At 40.1% G+C, this 22328-nt stretch overlaps 1 protein-coding gene across 13 annotated transcripts in view; it reads right to left on the reverse strand.

Moving 5' to 3' along the window:
- plekha7b (pleckstrin homology domain containing, family A member 7b) overlaps nucleotides 1-22328 on the reverse strand; it is an 87698-nt gene that overhangs the window by 54160 nt on the left and 11210 nt on the right. Inside the window, exon 1 of one of the 13 annotated variants that reach the window (XM_054769693.1) lies at nucleotides 14426-15407. The exons of the other annotated variants lie outside the window; for them this stretch is intronic. The gene's annotated coding sequence lies outside the window, so the exon portion shown is untranslated. Of the gene's footprint in view, nucleotides 1-14425; nucleotides 15408-22328 lie in introns of those variants that run through there. 13 annotated transcript variants of the gene reach the window in all.

Raw genomic sequence — 22328 nt, forward strand, 5'->3', positions numbered from 1 at the left:
TAAAATGTTGCTCTCTAACAGTCTTGTTTATTCACCAATGTAACCAGTGTTTTTCCTCACCAGCGATATCCTCTGAGAATGAACATGATAAACACAATGGAAGGGAACACTTTAATAAACCAGTCAGATACTGTAGCCACTGGCTTGGCCGTCTTCTGTGAAGCAGATGATATGTTCTTGTTCACATGGAACGCCATGAATAAAAAAAAAATTCAATATGCAAACCAAAGACCTAGAAATAAACTTGTAAAAAGGGCACGTCAAGGTCCTGGTATCAGTGCTTTATCCCTCACAGTGACCTGTGATCTATGCTAATAAGGAATTTCAAACTAATCCTGGTATGCGGATGGAGACATAGCAACATAAGCTTGGGTAAATATTGAATGGCACGCGTAATAAACGTATTGGGTTTGGCATTTTTAGCGGCTTTTATAATCACTGTGTTGGAACATCAGTTCAATGTGCATTTTATGTGACTTCAGCATTTTCAGATTATTATAATTTAGGGAGACCAGTTTAATTTCATCACATCTTTTCTTTTTAATTAACGTACATATTATTTTTATTATTAACCATCCATCCATCTTCTATGCCGCTTATCCTCACTAGGATCATGGGTATGCTGGAGCCTATCCCAGATATCTGACTGGTCGCCAGCCAATCACAGGGCAAACAACATTCATTGTCACATTCATACCTATGGACAATTTAGAGTCACCAATTAACCTAACATGCATGTTTTTGGAATGTGGGAGGAAACCACAGTACGCGGAGAAAACCCACGCACGGGGAGAACATGCAAACTGCCCAATGAATCAGGCTGTATGAGTGTGTCCACAACGCATTGTGTTTTGCAATATTTTGTTATTTATGCGATTGGAATTGCATCGCGACTACGTCTTCCATAACCACAAGCATGGACGTTACAGTTTGTCGAGGAATTTGTAGCAATCCCACTAGAAAAGTGAGCAAAGCTACTTCGGTTTCTGAAATAATGGCCATAATTGTCCAATGACGTATTGCATCAATAAATGTAAGGATTTCTGCATTTAATTAGCTGACATTTTATTCATCCATCCATTTTCTATATCGACACAAAAAGCACACACACTATGGTGGTAAAATAAGTGCAAAATTTAAAAAAACAGAATTCTAAAAAATGTAAACAGAAAAAACTAAATTTGGGAAAAAACTAAACAGATGTCATAGGGATCGATCAGATCGGACTGGAAAAAATGTTTTTTATCACAAATGTCGTTGTTAGCATAGCTTGCTAACAAAATCGCAACCGGAACCGAAAGCCAATTACGTCGCCCATCTTTGATGTCATCAGCAGTTGACGCTCAAAAATGTTAACACAATACAGGTCTTTATAATTTTACAATTGTAGTTTTAAATGCATGAAACTATTCTAAATGCATTTAAATGGCAAATGAAAAGGATAAATTAACACCTAAGGTTACTTTGACCTTCATTGACTGTTCCCAAAGACATCTTCCTCTTCATCTGAATTCAACAGTGTTTCTCTTGTCAAGAATCACGTCTTCAATGAAGGTAAAAGTAACCTTAAATATGAATGTATCCCTTTTATTCATTGTTTTTATCCATTTCAAATATTCTGCATGTAAAACTACTGTATAATTATAAAACTATAAAATCATCTCTTGTGTTAACATTTTTGACTTTCTGGAACGGATTAGTGGTTAGCACGTTGGCCAACACAGTAACAGCCTCGGGAAAATCAATCAGGAAGACCTGGGTTCGATTCTCCCCTGGGCATTTCTGTGTGGAGTTTGCATGTTCTCCCCGTGTGCACGTAGGTTTTCTCCGGGTACTCCGGCTTCCTCCCACATTCCAAAAACATGCAGGTGAGGTTAACTGGCGACTCTAAATGTGCCCTGCGATTGGCTGGTGACCAGTCCAGGGTGTACCCCGCCTGTCGCCCGAAGTCAGCTGGGATAGGCTCCAGCATGCCCCCGCGACCCTAATGAGGAAGAAGCGGTATAGAAAATGGATGGCTGGATGGATGGAACGGATTAAACGGATTTACATTATTTCCCTTAGCGTCCATTTCAATTATAATTCATGACGCCAAGATTCCACTGTATGCCCAAAAAACATGATTCAGTGGAGCAAACTGACCTTTGACTTTAAACCAGCACAGTGCAACCAGTTATTTGTTGAATCCAAATGTGTTCGATGATATTTCATGTTTCGGTAAATAGGACAGATAGCATATACTAATACAGACAAACAATTTTAAGTGTAAATCAAAAGTAAGTCACTTGATCACAGGTCGTGAACATGTTGTGTTAGTCCTTGCGTTGTCGTTTTCAATAAGGCATAAATCAACAAAAGTCATTTCATGCAGTTAAGCTGCCGACACCCTTTGCAGATCATTTCAAAGCGGTGTCACAAATATGATTAATACCCACAAACTGTTAGCAAACAGATGGTAAGCTAAATAAGAGAAAACAAACCAGTGCTTATGCACGTACCACAGCAATATTACAGTCAATCAGCCCACCCAGTGAGGAAGAGAGAGAGAGAGAGAGAGAAAGAGAGAAATCCTGAATCCCCAAGCAGAATGCTGCAGCATCCAGACTCGCAGGCTGAGTGAAATAGCCCTTAATAACAGTGCACACTGTCTTTCTGCAAGCCATTAAGCAGATAAGCATTCTGCAGCATGATTTGCACAGGTTGACCGACCTTTATCAGTTTCATAGCAGAGCACAGCAGCCTCACTCTATTTAATGGCTGATTGTGCTGCCTTTTAGTGTGCAAATCAAACATGTGCCACACCGCTGACTGGTCTTTCCTCGTCATTGTCACTCACTACTATCATTAACACCATTAGCTACTCTTACAGAGAGCAATACTCGTATAGAGAGTGGGCTGCAGCCATTACAACTTGCAGCCATGTGTCTACTGATGTATGCAATCAAAGACAGCGTCAATACAACATTAAAGCAAAATATAACCTCCTTGGTGGAGGAAGCTTGTAGCCAACCAGCAAATCACCCCAGAACAAAAACACGGACAAACACACCGAAGCCTCAACATGTGCAAAGGCTTGCCAGTGTCTTAACAGTCAGAAGGTTGGGCACAATCTGAAAGAGCAGTCCGGGCTAACACTTCATTAACATGCAAGGCACACACGCACGGTTCTGACACATCACAATCTATTGTCCCAGCGGTGCATTCAAAAACACAAGCAATCAGAAACACAAGCAAGGCAGCCGACTAACCGAGTACTTCTAATAAAGAGTTGTAAAGTGGCCAGACACTCTGCATACACACAGTAAATTCTTACCATTACCATTGGGATTTTTGTGGCCAGATTGAAATTCAATGTTCCCATTTCCAATAGAACTTTTAATTATATTTATACAGTTTCCAAATACATGTGCTTTTCTCAAACATGCCACTGCAGGTATTTGTGCATGCACACTGATGTTGTTAAGGTGCAGTGAGCATGGGGGAATAGTCCAGTTTAAATGTAATATAGCGTATAACTTTACAAACATACTTTCTGTTACAACAGACTGTCAATGAGACATGGCTTCATTACCAAATTGGCCCATCTTTACAATAGCATGCACATGTAACTCTATGTTTTACCAGACAAACAAACACCAACATGCCTTTCTTCCCCTCACCGTAGTCTTCCCCTCTACTGAGATCAGTACTTCAGTGAGTAATAAGCAGAAGTTCAAGGGCACCTTGTTCTGACACACAACACTTTTCCGCAGCATGTACGTCAAGCTTCATAAAAAGGTCCTGGCCCGTCTCAGATGACGAGCCCACGAACATCACATGCCGTTGGCCTCAGGAAATCCCAAGTTAATTAGCAGTAATAGGTTGACCTTTCACCTTTGGAGGCTGCACATGTGCTAAAGAATGTATAGGAATCATTTGTGATATACTGCATAGGTCAGAATGTGATGTAAATTAATGGCACCTAAATGAGAGTATATCATCACAGTGAAACAGTGAGGATGACAGCAACAACGGGGTACTACTACTGAATTGCTTCGTCTTTTTACTTTGACGAAGCACAAACACTGCCTACAATGCATGGCACACCACGAAAGGATGGATTTTCCAAAGGTTTTGGTCCACCAAAGGTAACCTTCTGCCAAGAACATCCTATGTCAGGGCTATTCAACTACATAACAATAAGGGTCACAAGTTTCACATATGGAAGAGCCCAAGGGCTTTCTTCAAGGGTGCTTCAAATAAATTAAAAGTGCAACCCATACAATTTGCACGGCACTATTTCAAGTAAGAATAAAAGTGCATCAAATAAAAATAAGCTATGAACATTGCTTAGTGGACGTCTCACAGTAGTGTGGTGCAGAATGAGGAGGTGTTGTTCAGAGGACAGCCGGAGAAACGAGTTTGCGTGTTGGAGATAAATATATGGTGTTGGAACCGATTACTGCAGTTGATGTGTTAAAGCGCTCATGACACCAAAACACATGTTGATCTCGTTATTTTTGCGGCGCAAAATAACATTGTAAATCTTCAAATAATAAAATGGGTTATTGTTACGGTGCGTCGATGAACGAAGTGCACTACCCCAGAATGCATGCACATGACATGATGTCACGGTGCAGTAAAAAAATGTTTTTTTTATTTGAGCAAAGCAAAAAGCAAATCACAAGGTGTGGCTTGAACTCACAAAAATAGCCACGCCATGAGCAAACAAAGTTCATTCAGTTCAGAAAACCACATAACCCAAGTGGGCGAAAATAAGTTAGGGCATGAAGAGCAATCAACACAAGAAATGAACTGACGACAAACAATAAGCACAACTCAACCTAAATAGTAAAACATATTACTAATGAGAAACAGGTGCTGCTATCCAGCGACAGCAAAGCCACCGTCTGTGGTGCAAAACAGGAAACAGAAAAACAAAATAAGAGCACAAAACAGGAAACAATGTATAAATGGAGAAAAAAATAAATAAAGTGCAAACTGTCATCATGCCAAATTCCAAGGCTAGCTAATCAGGGGCCGCTGATCACTCCTGCTGTGGTAGATTTTTACCTCTGCCAAGCGCAGCGTAGAGGTTAGGTTTCTTGCCTGTATTTATTTTATTTTATTTTATTTTATTTTATTTTATTTTTCTATTCTTTTCTTTATTTATCTTTCTTTCTTTGTTTGTTGTGTTCAAAATAATTTGAAAAGTTCTGAATGGATGTGGATGAAATTTTCTGGAATTGTTGGAAATGGGATATGGAAGAACTGATTAAATGTTGGAGGTGAGCCGGATCACCGTCTGGATCCAGGAATTTTTCAAAGGAATCTTTAACATTGCAAGATAGGACCATTTTCGGCATTTGTGCACGTAACTCCATAAAAAATCAGCATTTGGAGCATTTGGAAAAAAAAACAGGACATGTTTCCAATAGGTTCTCCAAAATATGAAAGACTGATCCAAAAAATGTAGGATTATTATTTTGGTGTGAATCACAATATGGCGGGCACTATGGCGCTTGGCGGAGGTCTGCGCTCTCCGAGTGCTTCTCTAGTCTGTTTGTTTGTTTGTGTTCAAAATAACTTGAAAAGTTCAGAATGGATTTGGATGAAATTTTCAGGAATTGTCAAAAATTGGATATGAAAGAACTGCTTCAACTTTGGCCGTGATCCGGATCACCATCCGGATCGACAATTTCTTAAATGAGTCTTTAACATTGTGAGACAGGACCGTTTTTGGCATCTGTGCATAAACTGTAACTCCACAAAAAATGGTGAGAGCACTTGGAAAAAAAATACAGGATTCCAACAGGTTCTACAAAATATCAAGGACTGATCCAAAAAATGTGAAAACTATGGCGGGTGGCGGAGGTCTGTGCTCTCAAACCCCATTTTTATGTGGGTCCCCCCCCCTCATTTTTTTGGTGTCATGAGCACTTTAAGGTAGAAATAAAGTTTAAAAGAGGAGTGTCAGATTTGTGTACATCAGTGGGGACGCCACACTTGTCTCCATCCACCATTATAACAGAGAGGTGTGGCTTGCCATGATGTGCATGCATTCATTACGCACAAATTTTAACATCCATCCATTTCCTATACCACTTGTCCTCACTAAGGTCACGGTTATGCTGGAGCCTATCCCAGCTGATTTCCAGCAAGAGGTGGGGTGCATCCTGGACTGGTGGCCAGCCAATCGCAGGGCACATATAGACAAACAACCATTCAGACTCACACATATGGACAATTTAGAGTTTCCAAATAGCCTAACATCTATGTTTCTGGAATGTGGGAAAAAGCCGGTTCCAACAGAGATACAAACCTGGATCTCCTGACTGTGAGGCAAACAAGCTAACCATTAGCCCACCGTGCAGCCATATTAATGAGCAAGTTTCTAGTCAATTTTGGAAATGAGTGTTTTCCACCCTGTGTGTCACACTGGGGTCAAAGATGGGCTCTGGTGATCACCACCGGCATCTGTGAAATGAATGGTATGAATGGTCTGCAATTTGTTATTGATCAAAATTCTGATTATTCTGCCTTGGGGGAGGGTCGGATCTTATTCAATCAATCATTAATACATCTATTCACTTTAAACAATAAGATATGATTCACAAATAGCCACAACATGAAATACACCTGCAGTATAAACCGTGTTAAATGTCCCACCTAAAATGTGTGTTCAGCATAATTTAATCATCCCCTCACATCGACACTTCCTGCTGAAAAAATGAGGTTGCAAATGGGATGTGACAGCACGCTGTAAATGGCTGATAGAGGTTGATGAGAAAAATAGGCCGAATGAATAATAAAGAGCACCTGATGGATGTTTTAAGTGACCTATCGCAATATGCATATGAGACCTTAATAGACAAAATGGATTACTCTTAAGGCCCCCAAGTCCTCCAATGCACTTAAGGTGAATATGCTAGTGTATAATCCCTGTATATTGGATAAGCATTCATTTGGGAAGCAGTGATGATTCAGTATGTTTCATTTGCATATTATGTTTCCTTTTGTGTGTGGCAAAAAAAAAACCACTGATCCAGAGCATCTGTTGCTGCTACACAGTCCAAGCACATCGCAAAGCCAAACACAGCTAATCGCTTAGCCGTGCAATGTAGGACAGAAGGGGATGCAATAAATTGGGGAAGGGTGAAGCTGAACATTTCCAGCAGGAATACACAGCGGACTTGAACACAATAAGCAGGGGGCAAGAAAAGAAAGAGAGAAAGGAAGGGAGGGGTGTTATGTAAAGTAACTATATTTGAAAGCACGCAAATCACATTCAGAAAGGACTGTTTGTGATAGTCATAAAACACTTATGACTACACTGTCATTAATCACACCGCGGCCATCTAAAAATGGTCTTTTTTTAGAACACTCAGTGTCCAACATGCAGAGCAATGGGGAAGATGAGGTTTGACATGTGGGTGAGTATGTTTTATTACCTTCCTAAGAAATACACTCAAGCAGTAATTCATTTGAATTTGAGCAACTCACCCTTCGGTCCTTTCAGGAGAACTCCACCAATGTGGAGGAGGATTAGCCAGCAAACAGTCACTGCACCGTCAGCAGAATTAAAACTCAAGCATGAAGCTTGAGCTTGGGAGACAATAAGGAGCCAGCTGAGATGGATAAAACGTTTTAAACAGCAGGCATCAGACAATGTACTGCTCCTTCTGATTATTGGATGGCTACCAAGACGATATGAATAAAAAAAATATCTTCAACCATTTCAAGTAATCTGACGCACTACAATAGTGTATTCAAAGGGTGTTCCCCAAAATTTTGCCTTGATGCTGGAATTTAGTTTAAAACGACTTTTTGCGGGTGGAATAGCCATTTTGTGTGTCTGTAGCTTTAATGCTAATGAGCTGTGTTTGTCCACAGTGTGTGGCTACAAGAAGCGTTATTGTGCACTCCGCACTTGTAAAAACAAAAGTAAATACATATTTTATGATGGCAACAGTGTGAAGATTATTTCCTAATGGTAAGAATTCAAATGAAAGACAAACTACTACTACTGCTATTATACACACTGGTCTGCAACATCCCGCTGTCTGATTCTACCAAACACTCTTACTCTACATACACACTCCAGTCAGCTTGCACACGCACTCACACACCGACACAAATTGCATATGTTCATGGTCAGATTATCTTTCTGATCTCTTATCTACGTAATCCCTCAATATCCAAAACAATTTTTTTTTTTAAATACAAAAATACTCAGGCTTCTGTTTGACCTAGTGTTTTTCTCATTTTGGTGCATCATTACACCCCCTCTGAACATTGACACCAAACTAATTAAAGTCGATTAGCTCAAGCACAGCATATTTCACTATTAGGAGATGTGCATCATCTTGGGCAGTCATGGCCCACAAATTGCGCCATAAATTGAAGCCAATACCGTTCCATTAATTTGTTCATTTTCTATATCGCCTGTCCTCATTAGGGTCACGAGTGAGCTGGAGCCTATCCCATTGCAAACTGCAGAGCCCGCATTCATACAGATGACTAATTCATTGTAAACAACTAGGTGTGTAATGATTCGTTTTAATAACGATTCGATTCGTATCATGATTCATTTTCGCCGATACGATTTAAGGACGATATTAGTTCATTTTGAACGATACCATCCAAAACGATTCTGCAACTTTAAATCGATTCAGTAATTTTTCAGCCAAAAATTCGACTGGTGTGACTGTGAAATAAATACCTGGATACTGGACAGTGCAGGCAAAGTTTCCTTGATTCCCGTTGTTTTTTTTGTAAGGGAATCAGGTATAAATTAACCATGGATATAAACAAACAAGTAAACAACAATTAATGGCAAATGCATTCACATTTTATTTGAATCAAGTGCAACTAACACTTCAGGTTGAATTAACAGGAGCTTAACCTTTCTGCTCTCATTTTCAATATTCAATCAATTTTGAATAAAAGCACAGTGTAACCAGCATTTCAGCAGTAGGTTTACCTGCTACTTCTGCTTTTGTTTTTCAAAATAAAGTGCAACCAACATCTATTCAAGTTGAATTAACAGTTGGTTTACCTGCTACTTTTGCTGCAAGAGGTGCCTGGATGGTCAGCATTGTGTGAAATCCCATGGCGCCTTACTTAGTAGGTGGTTGGAGAAATTTGTCGTGTTGCCATGGTATTTTACTTGACCTACATATCCTACGAACAGCGAGTGACTTATTTACAGTATCTCCCTCTTTGCAAAAGCCAAAGTGCTTCTTTACACTCGACCGCAATGGTGCCTTCATTATTTCTCGCTCGCCGACTCGTCCTCTGCCATCCTCCATGCTACGTTTTGTTGTCTGCCTGCACGTGGCGATGACGTCACAGACAGGCAGACTGAATCGAGTAACGTTTAACGTCTTTATTATTAAAAGTGTTAAAAAGACACATTCGTATAAAGCCTGCTGTGCTTAAATCCAATGCTTTATTTCCTAGTATCGATGCAATCTATTGATTACCTTTTAAATTATGTTAGATTGATATATGTTGTCCGGAGCGGCAACTTGCCGAACTGACCACTCATTATTCTTCAAAGGCAGCTACTACCATCTGGTGGTGCTAATAAAAGCAACCTTCGGAGGTTGCCTACAGCCACAGCTGTTAATGGCAATGTTTATTGACCTAGTTTTTTAATTACAGACCCCATTGGTTAATTGCTTTTATAGACAACGCACCTGGTGACTCGAGGATACTTCATTGAATATTGAATTTAATTCTGAATGGGAGTGCCAACGCTATGCCATTCCACAAAGGAATTTGACTTTTCGCAATTACAGATTCTACAAATCTTGGATTGACATGGTCCTCCTGGTCTGTACCAAAATATAAGCAACTTCTTCCTTGGCCATACAGTACACCGACCCTCCATGAAGTTTTGTCGTCCTTAAAGAGTTAAAAAGAGACATTTAGCTGAAGTTTGCCTTGGTTTTCTCACACACACACACACACACACACACACACACACACACACACACACACACACACACACACACACACACACACACACACACACACACACACACGCAGGCAGGCAGGCTTTCACACAATCAATTTAAACAAATTAATTAAATAAATTAGGAGAAGTTCTACTTGGCTGAGAAAGGATAACTGAATTCAATGGCTATTTTTAGATCTTTGAATACAGAGAGTGGGGTGTAGACACTTTTGAGGCTCATTAAGTCAGGTAAGTGGTAGAAGGTTTAATCGTGCACCACCCTAAACTTCAGTCCAACAGAAGAAATGTTTTACCTAAGCAGTCCCTTCACTGGAATTTTCTTGCACACACACACACACACACACACACACACACACAGTAGAGGAGTGATTTACAATTTATCATAATCTGGAGAATTTAAAAGGTCACAGTCTTAATAAGCAGAGAACGTACTCCCCTTTTTAAATATCCCAACCTTCTGTTCAGCATCACCATCATCTTCTTTTCCTAGAAGGCGCCTCCCTTGAAATGTAGTGAAGCAGAGGTCGCCTCCTTTCTCTGGTGCTGCCTCCCTCCCACCCTCCTGCTTATTCGTGGGTGTAATGTCCCATGAGCCAATTTTAGGTGTGTCATTTTTCAAGTCACTCAAAGTTGCAGTTAACAAAGCCATGACCTGTATGGACTGAGCATACAAATGAGGCACAATGGCTGCTGGCCACAAGATCAGAACAGTGTGGACATTAGAGGAGATATCACTCAGTCACACCACATAAATCACAGCATAGACAAATGGGTTATCCGGCACCTTACTGATTCAAAGCTCACAAACTGTTACCTGCACCTCTTTTTTGACATTTTGCACTGTGATCTTTATGGACCACTAACTCTTTGGCTGCAGACATACATGTCTGCTGCGGCTGACATTGGTATCCTGACATACAGTCAGTGATGGCTTGAGTGTACCGTGTACTGATCCATGATTGACTAATAAGTTTAGTCTCATTTATTTCAAACATGTATACAAGGTTACATTGGAGTACATGTTATTTTACAATACCACAATTCAACATGCCTAAAAAGGAGTAGGAAAAAGAAGAGCTTATTTAATCCTACCGCTGTCCATATCATAGCAATCTACTAATGATTCACAACGAGTGAGACACATCCGGCCCCCAGGTGAAACCCCAAGACGAAGCCGAAACGCACCATGACCTCCGCAGGCGAACACGACCACCCCTCCCTAAACCCCGAATGCACACATCCAACCCTCAACGCCTCAGCATCCCCCGCACAACTCGCCGTCTTCCAACGAAAAGACCAGCGGCAAAACCCACAAAGACATACTGTATGATCCATGCACGGACTGATAAATCTGATGGTTCAATTAGGACTGGCATTCACACGCTCCTCTTCATCAAGCCACACAAATCTCAACATCAGGTTTCCATTTTATACAGAGAGGACTTCACTTATTTGAACATATGCGAAGCTTATAAATAAAGAATCTTAGTTATATCATCGATAGCATCATTTGATTCTTAGGAAGTACAAATGTGACGTCATTTCCGGAAATGTATTGGGACAGGCGAAATAAATCAATTAATTGATTGATCATTTATGCTGATACAGTTGACTTGTGCATTTGAATGTGACAAACTAGATTTATTCTCAGAATATATATTTTAATGTAAAAAAAAACAAACAACACTGCCAGTGGTATGTTCCTTTTAAACAATAATAATAGTAATAAGTAATAATTGATTGGTGATTGTTTTTCTTGATTTATTGATCAGTGACATTTGTTTGAATTCCCTAGAGCAGGGGTATCCAAAGTGCGGCCCAAGTGACATTTGTGGCCCACAACTTTTTTATCATTGGCATGTTGTATAAATGAAATTAACACTAAAAAAAATGAAAAATTTAAAAATAGAGCAAAAAGGCACAATGTAAAGACAAAAAGCTGAAATTAATTGAAACATTTTTTTTCTCTTATTTATCCTTAAAAAAATATTTAAAAATAACAAAGTAATCCCATGCATCCTTTATTTTTTCTGTAAGCGGCCCTCTGTGGTTTTGGGGTTTGGACACCCCTGCCCTAAAGTGTATACAGTACATCACTGTATCTGTGCGTGTGGGTTGGTTCTCATAGCAGCTGTGCTCAAAACAGAGGCGCAAGCCCATGTAAACATCCCATTTATCTTTTTTCAGCACAGTGCAGAGGGGAGGACTGCAGCATATCTCCACTGTACCTGCACTGTACCTTCACCAAATTAACCACGAATACAAATGAGCATTATAATGATCCCAAGAGAACATATTTCTGCTTACACAGACAAACGGTCAGTGTGGCCTATTACTATAGGCACCGCAGTGAAGACCTCTCTCGGCCACATCATCAGACTGTACACTAAAGTCTCCTGCACTCACACTAACATTTAACGGTGTGCAATCAGAAGCACTTACGCTAGAAAGCTATAGCAGTAAATTACATATAAAGAGAGCGGATGAGATACACACCTGTAAGTCACGCCATACACCGGCCGCCTCTTGCAATCGACTTGTGAGGACTGTCCTGGTTGGCCCAACATGTTAGCTGCGGGTCTGTGATTTGCTGTGCTTTCCTCAATGGTGGCTGCCTACTCATGCAGCTTACTCTGCTGCTGTTGCCAACGTCCTCTGCTGAGCACGCTGGCATTGATTCATTCAAAACATCCTCCGTCCCACTGCTCCTGTGCGAGCTCACTGAGGTGGAGCTACAATTACATGCAATCACTGAATGGTCCCGTCTGTGAGGGCATTACCCTTTTGATGGGTATTATTGAGGCCAGCCAACCTCACCGAGGTGTCTTTTTAAGAGGCCCTGAAGCACAAAGTTAAACCACAGGTACAAAGCATTAGCCATAAGCCATAATCTATCTCTCTGCTCGCTCACATTTGCTCCCTGTAGCCATATTCTCTCGCACCCCCTCTCATCTGCTCACATTCTAGAGCTGTGCCTCACACAACGCTTCCCCGAACAGGACGCCCTTTCTGCTCCATTCTCTCTGCAGTCATCCTGAAACAACGAATGGAGGATACTGAAGTCATAGCTGTATACAGTTAACACTTCTCATAGATGAGGATTTTAACAGGGATTCATTCGAGCACCCTAGATAGCACACAATCCTGAATTCAACCAACATTTTTGGTAAAACTATGCCTCTAATTTATATTTACTATGAGAAAAAAAGTACAAACTTTCTTTAGGTAGACCATTGTCCCAGAATGCATTGTGCTTTCCTTGAGAGGTTCTACCAGAGCGCTACCTAAAGTGGCGCCTTTGGTGAGATTTTACATGGCGCTTCCTACACCCCATACACTTACAAAAGAAATGAAATGGCTTTTTTTTTTGCTTTTTAATTTACATTGTTAACAAATGACAAATAAATACAAAAAAAAAACTGAAATACAATAGAAACACCTTACCACAAAATAAAAATCTTGTAAATAGATCAATAATTGATAAGAATAGTAATACATTATTTATCAAACAATTTAAATAACTATACAGTTTGCACGCAATAGCTCTCTATGTAAGCTGCATTTACACTCTGCAATATTAAATTCAAAACGTATGTAATATCCAGTAAATACATACAAATCCTACATAAAATACTTCTATATAATGACAATCGGCCCTCATTTATAGCAGTTAATTGGTTCCAGACCACTCCATCCATCCATTTTCTATGCCGCTTATTAGTTGTGGAGCAGGAAGCGGTTGGAATATACACATTCGAAAGTTAGCACCCTTTAAATAAGGTTTAAAAACATGACCTAATGTTGCACATTTCTTATGACCCAAACCCCACAGCTCTGTTTTACCCGTCGACACATACAAACGCTGAAGCTGTAGTTGTGAAAACCTCCCTCTGGCTGCAGTTTTCCAAAAGCTCAGTTTTTAAGGCCAAAAATCTACATAGCACATACAGTATATAAAATCCTTCGGCAAAAACATGTTTAGAGGAAAGATTAGACGTTATTGTGTCATGGAGAACTCCTGCTTCAAATGGGCTGACTATTGCTTGAAGATTGTTAGTTAGGCAATGCTTAAAGGTCAAAAACAGATTTTATTGTTAACTACTTTTAACAAAACCACCACAGTAGCAATAAATAGACAACAGCACAACTGACAGTTAAGATACAGATTAGATAAATATTCAATAGATAAAACCAGTATTCACACATCAATCTTTTGGACTTCATGAGAAATGAGTGAACAGGAACTGAAGATGAACAACCCAAAAGCATGACTTTACAATAGGCACTACCAGATCAAGTTTATGGTTGCAAGTTACTGTATAGTTTGCAGGTCAAAGGTCTGTCTGTGCTCATATTAACCTGAGACAGGCACATTAACAGAACAGGAGCATTTACCTCAAAGCAGTAAAGGTAGTCCAATCCCTTAAATGGTCAGGACTACGGTCAAGTATTTTTGCTACTCACCCTTAAACAATCGATAAAAAAGTCAATCCAACTCAAAGGCAAACTAAAAGGTGTTCCTGATAGCAAAGACAGGAAGTAGTTGTGTTGTTTTAGCGTGAGGCTCAGTGAAGAGCAGTGCCAGATGGGAATATTCTCTGGAGCTGCTGTTTCAGCTCTCTCTCTGTCTCTCTCTCTCTCTCACTTTAGTCATGGCTGCTGTGTGATCCACACTGCCTGCTCTTTCATTGCATAGCCCTCCTTGAACCTCTCTGAGGTTGAATAAAACGATAACAACATCCACTTCCTCTGTTTAAGATAAAGAAAGAGGAAACCCCACCGGGAGCCGTCATTCTTATTGGTGGCCAAAGATGAGTGTCTTTCACCTCTGTGTAAAGTGCTGACCTTGGTCTTTGGCTGCAACCAGAGCGTCACGTCTGTGCCTGAGCTCTCCTTATCAGATGACACCAGTAGGCCAGGGCCGGAGGACACACTACAGCTGAGTGGCGAGCACAGGCTGCCACTAAAGTCGATAATCCACAGACAGACGTATAGATAAGAGCAATGAGGCCTGGATGAAGGTGGTTTTGCTCGATCCATCAAATGGACCACCAGGTCAGTGTTCATATCTCACACTGTCAACCACTTTCAAGGTTCTTATTAAGACAAAACGAAGCTGCCAACATTGTGTTCTATCTCAAAATAGCAAGGTCCCAAAAGCCCAAAACGAGTGATAAATAAATGTCAAATGGATTCAACGACAAAATCTAGTAGCAACATGCATAACAGCAACTCCCTCCTCCAATGGTCTCAGTTGCTCCCAACGATCCCATCTGCCCCTAATCGACATCATCAGTCATTCACACCACTGTGGCTGCGACTGGGAACTAAGCAGAACCATACGTGATTGGAGACTGATTAAGATACCAAAGGATCATGTCACAAAGAACCAGAATACATTGATTAGTCCTTGTTTCATAGAAAATAAATGAAACATTTATATTTGGATGTTTGAGTCAGTGAGTTCAGTCAATGCTGCACAAAAAAAGACCTGCTCTCATTGGTCAGACAGGCCCGTTCATTTGTCTTTTTTACTCAATACTGCACTAATGGAAAGAACAATACAGAATCGGGTAATGATGACAAACTCACACAATCATTGAACATAAGCTTACTGAAATGTACTTCAGTCATTTCTGTTGAGGTCTCAACGTTAAAGCTGCTGGATGGAATTTTAGAAAGAAATCTTGAAGGCAATCGCATATACAGTGGAAGCCTGGTTAGCGTTCGCCCCGGTATGTGTGTTTTTCAGTTAATGTCCGAAGTTTATGGCAAACTTTTGCCGCAGTTTGCATATATTTTCTGGTCAGTGTACATTATGGCGCGCATCTTGTCGTGTTATTTATACACTGTGTAAGTCCAACTGTGTTCTTAATGTATTTTTTAGGGCTGTCAAATGATTACAAATTTTAATCAGATTAATCACAGTTTTCAAATTAATTCATCATGATTAATCACCATGTCACACTATGTCTGAAATATGCCCATTTTTGACTCATTGACTGCTAGCCATGTTCAGAGCAGAGAGCTCCACTGAGTTTTTGGGCATTTTTGCTGAACTTTCAAGACCCACAGAATATTGAGTTTTAGGACTACATAAACATTGAAACTATCTAAAGAAACTTTAGACACTGTTCTTTCATCAGAAAAAAAAGTTGGTTTCTAGTCTTTTTGGGTCTTTAGATATTGGCGGTAGAACATAGGGTAGTTTCAGCAAAAACACCTGATTTTGACCCAAAACGGAGAAAACAAGATTTTTCTGCAGAAAAACAAATTCAAGCAGAGTGACGGTGGGGTCTGCTGGATGTGGGGATGAATCCCTGCTGCTGACCGATCCAGACGGCAGTCACTCGTCAGAAGAATCAAGGTCGGGTTCTGAGTCACCAGACTATCAACTGCTGCCGGTGTTTGGCTGCGGTGTCGCACCACATGGCTCAGCAACGCTAACCACTAGCTTATTGCATCGGCTGCCATTGTCAACTGCATTTGTGTCTACGTCACCTACATCACCCATGTCACCTCTATGTTTCACGATTGCGTCACTACTAAAGGCAGATCCGCCGCCAGACCAGCTCTGTGACAGCGTTTGCTGCCTGTATTTTTTGTCTCCGCTCGATTTCTGCATGTGTTCCGCCATTTTCATCTCTCAACCCTTCATAGACAGACAATCTGTCGCTGCCGATTGGAGGAAAAGAGGACTGTTGCCACCTACTGGGACAGAAATACATTGCCTACAAGTCAGAAATTCACACACAAGATGAATAAGACGAAAAAAAGCAAAGGACCTCAATAGACGTATTTGGCAGTCAACGTTTTTGAAAAGGCGTCAATAGACGTCTTTGGCAGTGAAAGAGTTCATGTATTTTATTGAAAGAAAGACAAATGACAGGGCATGTCTGAAAATCTATTTACCTCGCACTGGTTTCTTTAATAGCAGATTTGAATCAGACTTTAACTGTGTTGTTATGGTGCAATGAGGTGTTGCGTTCATAGACACCACGCCAATTTAAGTTGAATTCATATGTTTTGAGTGAATTTTCTGGGATTTCCGAGCACACTTAAATGCAGCAAACTGTACTTCCGCATTAAGAGTTAAAAGGTGAGTGATAAGAATATCCACTTTTACTTTTTCTTTGCATTTTTGTTTATTTAGACCACCCATACATGCATAATAAAGACGTTGTTGTGATGTTCGGAGTGTCCATGAATGCATCTCGCAGTCTGTCTAATGACAATGAGGAAGTATCGTTGCAATGACAAATGGACTAGAGACGTGTTTGTTTGGAGTTGAAGTACAAATATGGTGTTGGAATTGCACTGCTGTTGATGTGTTCAGGTAAGAACAAAGTTACAAAAGAGCGTCAGAGACTCTATGGCGAGCTACACTGCCCCACCGTCTGTCGCCTTAGCAGAGAGCTGTGGCTTGCCATGATGCGTATGCTAGAAATTTAAAGCCATTAATGAAATAAATTAGTTGCCACCGTTAATGTGCTATTTTTGACAACCCTCGTATTTTTATCAAAAATTTCCATACATACATTCCGTACATACATTTCTGTACATAGAAACAGTTTCGTTGCCCGTCTATGATGTCATAACTCTGTACGTCTTTGCTACATGTAACACAATTACACCACAAACCTAAAAAATGTTAACACAATACCCGTTTTTTTAGTTTTAGAGTTATAGTTTGATCTGTTCTGATCTGGTATTCCTGCAGTGTAGTCAAGAAAGCTCCAAACCTCCAAACAGCAGAGCTCTAGCCATGTACGTCCTTTCCGGTCAACGACAAAATGAAAAAATTTTAGAAATAAAAACAAACAAAAATGGAAATAGAGCAGAAAGGCATAATATAATGAGAAAAAGCTAAAATGTTGAGACTAATAATTAATAACACTTTTTTTAGCCTTTTTATTTTATTACATGCACTTGTGTCATCGGCAATTATGCAAATTATGTGATAATATCACTTTGACCTCCCTGGAAGCCACCACAACAGATAGATTGCAGTCCTGTGGGAAACACAGTATGGTAACAGTTAGCACATGCATTCAATGACCTGGCTTCTTTAGCATATTTTAGTTGGCTAACAAATGCATGTTAACCATTGTCAATTTGTACCATCGTGACTCAAACCTTACCACTATTTTTTGGTAGAACATTTTAGAGGAGTCAAAAAGCTAAATTTGCCATATATAAGCAACACATTCGTAGTCAAATACTGTACATGACATGACTGTGGCTGCTAACTAACAAGTCCTATTCTCACACGTGAGGTGAGACAAGAACAGTGCAGCTTCTCTCTCTCTGCAGTGGCTCCAGTCACACTGGGGTCTGACAGAATGCGGCAACTTTCATCTGAATTAAATCAGAAGGCAGGCAGGCAGGCAGGCAGGCGCGCGCGCACACACACACACACACACACAGAGGCAGCAAGAAATACTCAGGTGCAGAACTTTCTTCTTGCACATAGTTAAAGATGGTTTGAGATGGATGATGAGTGAATATACAGTATACTGTATACCATCAGTCAGCATACACAGTGAAAGAGGACAGACTACATCATCAACAGGCCATTTAGCAATTCCATGACCATGAGTCCTGACATGTATTACTGCACGTTCTGTTAAATACGCCATTAGCATTATTACCGCGTGCAGTGTTTCCAGCTTCATGTGTTTCATGAGTCATGCGTCAAGGCCAGCTATGTGAATGCTGTTCCTCTGGAAATGTACAGTAATTTATCTGAAAACCAAGACAATATTTATAAGTATTCAAACATACTGCAAATATCTTAACCTTGAAATGCATTTCAACTTCATTTAGCACTTCCACACACTGCACAGGACACATGGTTCCATTTTGGCAACTTGGCAAGTGCCTCAGTTTTGCAGTTCAAATGAGGAAGCCCAAGCTTAATAGTGCTGTCAAAAACAGTTCAGCTCATCATCCTTTACAGTAACTGCTCAGCACATCATCAAGTGAAATTAAACTACACAGTCACAAGGCCTAATCAGCAGAAAATGGAAACAAAACTACAAATTCTCAAATGACCAGACACATTTACACGTACAGGGTATACGTTTGTCAAAATATTTCAGTCAATGTGGTAAAGCAGTGTGCCCTGCGATTGGCTGGCGAACAGTCCAGGGTGTACTCCGCCTGTCGCGGGATTCAGCTGGGATAGGCTACAGCATGCCCCCGCGACCCTAATGAGGAGAAGCGTCATGGATGGATGAATGGACCGGCTTGTGTTCCCACAAATCTTTTGGCTTTTATTGTGGGCAGTCTAAGGCACACCTGTGCACTAATCATGATGTCTAATCAGCATCTTGATATGGCAAACCTGTGAGGTGGGATGGATTATCTCAGCAAAGGAGAAGTGCTCACTATCACATATTTAGACAGATTTGTGAAAGACATTTGAGAGAAATGGTGATATTGTGTATGTGGAAAAAGTTCATCTCATAAAAAATGGGAGCAAAAACAAAAGTGTTGCGTTTATATTTTTGTTGAGCGTATTTCTTATGGAGGCTGCAAGATCCATGACAAGCCATTTAACTTGCTATGGTAGAAAGACTTACAAAGGTTTCTTCCTGCCTGATCCCAAAGGAATTGGAGCAAGGAGAAACTTTAAAGCGAAATCATATCCTGACATGTGTCTCTCTTAGCATCAACTTGAACAACCTGCTTTTAAAAGACAAAAAGTGTTTGTTGACTGTGAACTGTGCTGAGTCAAACAACAAACACAATAGAGTAATCCCTCGTTTATCGCGTTCCAAACCCAAATGCGATAAATGAATGTCGGAAAAGTAGGATTCCTTCTTTCTTTATCAATGAGATATTTTCATAGTTATGGCATAGAAAATCTGTTTACAATTTACGTTTTTTAGGGGAGCAGAATGGCAGACAGGAAATGACGTCAGGGGTTTAGAGTTGAGTTTTAGCTTGTGGGATATGGCCGTAAGAGTAACCAGTGCTATCATTATTATGATGATTATTATTATTATGTTGTTATTATTGTGCCTGTTGTGAGATCATTTAAACCTGCAATAAAAGCCTTTTGTTCAAACAATTACTGACACTTCGTGACCAATGTAAAATACTACATTCACAAGTTGAATGGTGGTCTTAATGGCTTATACTGTATTTGTATTTTTGTTCATTTTGTTAATTTCCCTAAAATTAAGCATTTTCAAGCATAAAAATGCTTAATTTTGGGGGAAAAAAAAACAACAATATGCATATTTTTTACTAACAATAGGCCAAAATCAAACACAAAACAGTGATCATTTATTAATTCATTAATTTGTGAAAAAACGCAATAAGAGTGAGGGATCGACGTTCGAACGACTGCACAGTCATACACAACTAATCACCAGCACCAGCAAATCAGGAGGGGTGCTGCTTAATGCCAGCTGACTGATGTCATACAGTATGACATCTACAAAATGACAATCAACCGGTTGCTGCTGATCGACGTAATGGGCACCCCTGCTTTACATCATGCTTGGCACACCTACAAAGCTGTATTTAATCGAGCACATCATATTGCATCTGACCCAAGAAAAGCTCTGCCTTGCTTGGGAAGAAGCTGATTGGCTCCACTTATTGTTTGATTTATAAATCTCTAGACCACGAATATACGACAACTCATCTTTTTGGTGATAAAAAAGTGATACAACAGCGTCTTGTATCTGAGTTGATACAGTAATATCTCATTTGAAAACGAAAAAGTGTATTTGTGCTACATCTTTTTAGTTGTATTGAAGGTCACATAAAGATCAATATGTAGTATATAAAAGACAAAAGGTTATTTGATGGATATTTGTGGCACTACCTTTTCTGAACTTAGTAGTTGGAATAGATGTGCAGCGTTTGCACGAGGATAATGCTTTATTAAAAGGGGATTAAGATAAGCACCTGCAGGGATGCTACTGAGCAAATAAAATATTGATAGAGCAATCCTATTTGATGAGGTTTGGACAGAAGTGTTGGTAGCTTTAGCTTTCATTGTGGTTAACAACCCCTTTCTTCTGCACTGCCACACACACACCATTATTTGCAGCACACCTTTGTACCTGCCTTTGGGTGGGAGTCATTGTTTCCCTTTGGGAACGATAGGATTGCATAGTTCCTCTACTCAGCTAGGACCAGTGGTGTAGTGCAGCTAACAATCTTTTACTTTTCTCAGGAGAACAAACGACTAAACTGATTACATTCAATCAATTTAAGAGTGTAATACTTCTTCCTCAATGCTCATCGATCTATGCTGCATACAGCGTCATGCTTTTGATTTTCAATTATTCTTACATTGATCCCTTAACAGTTATGGTGACATTATCCCTTACATTTAAATGTAAATTTTAGGGGTGCACGATAATCACTCAACCGATAAATCCAATAACATTAAAAAGTAGCTCCGATAGCCTATTAAAAAAAAGCTCCAATGAGGCAGGATTACCCGTACTGTGCTGTAGGTGGGTTCACATGAGCAAATCAAGTGCTCCTTTTCTGTGACATGCTGCAAATGGCCTGTTGTAACTTCCCCTGAGCTCACTTGTAAACAAAAATGGCGTAGATCAAGTGGGATTTACGCGATGAGGAGGAAAAAAAATATCGAGCTTCAACACATCAAACCTTAAAACGCCAGCATCGGTATGACGCACGGGGTCCGGGACTCGTTACTGTCGCTGCAGCGTTTGAAAAGTGCAACAAAATTTGCCAGTGACAACCCCAGGGCTAAAGCAATCTGTGAATTGGACGGATGACCAGCCCTTTACCATCATTGAAGATACCGGTTTTTGACAGCTAGTGAACCCCCTGGAGCCATGGTTTGTATTTCTGAGTTGCCAGTATCGCCATTTTGTTAATAGGAGTGATGTCATGATGTTTGGTAAAAAATCTACAGGTAGTGTACATAAATCCAACCTTGTTTGAGTCGTTCTTACCTCCAGGTGTGCACAACCTACAGTTAAGTCTGAATGTAAAAAATAGTAGATCTTTATCGGTTTTGAGAAGCAGGATGTTATTGTTAAAAAAATAAAATAAAAAATATTGTGCATCCCTAGCAAATTTGAGAAACGGATGTTTTCTACCTACCTTCAACACCCGGCCTTATGATCTCAATATTAAATCTACCATTTGGGCCCAGGATGGGAATGATTTATACATTCTCAGGGATTTGACAGAATTCTGGTCTGAGTGCTGGAGATAATGTTAAATGTGCTTCATTTATGTAGCGACTCTCACCCTTAAAGTGCCTTTCCAATGTCACCTCAGTCAGCCTTTCACACAATGATGAAGATGGTGGCGGATGCTCCCACCAACTCATTCACACTTTGATGACAGCTGAAAACTGGGGGGT

Source organism: Dunckerocampus dactyliophorus, chromosome 3 (genome assembly GCF_027744805.1).
Source record: "Dunckerocampus dactyliophorus isolate RoL2022-P2 chromosome 3, RoL_Ddac_1.1, whole genome shotgun sequence".
NCBI lineage: Eukaryota > Metazoa > Chordata > Actinopteri > Syngnathiformes > Syngnathidae > Dunckerocampus > Dunckerocampus dactyliophorus.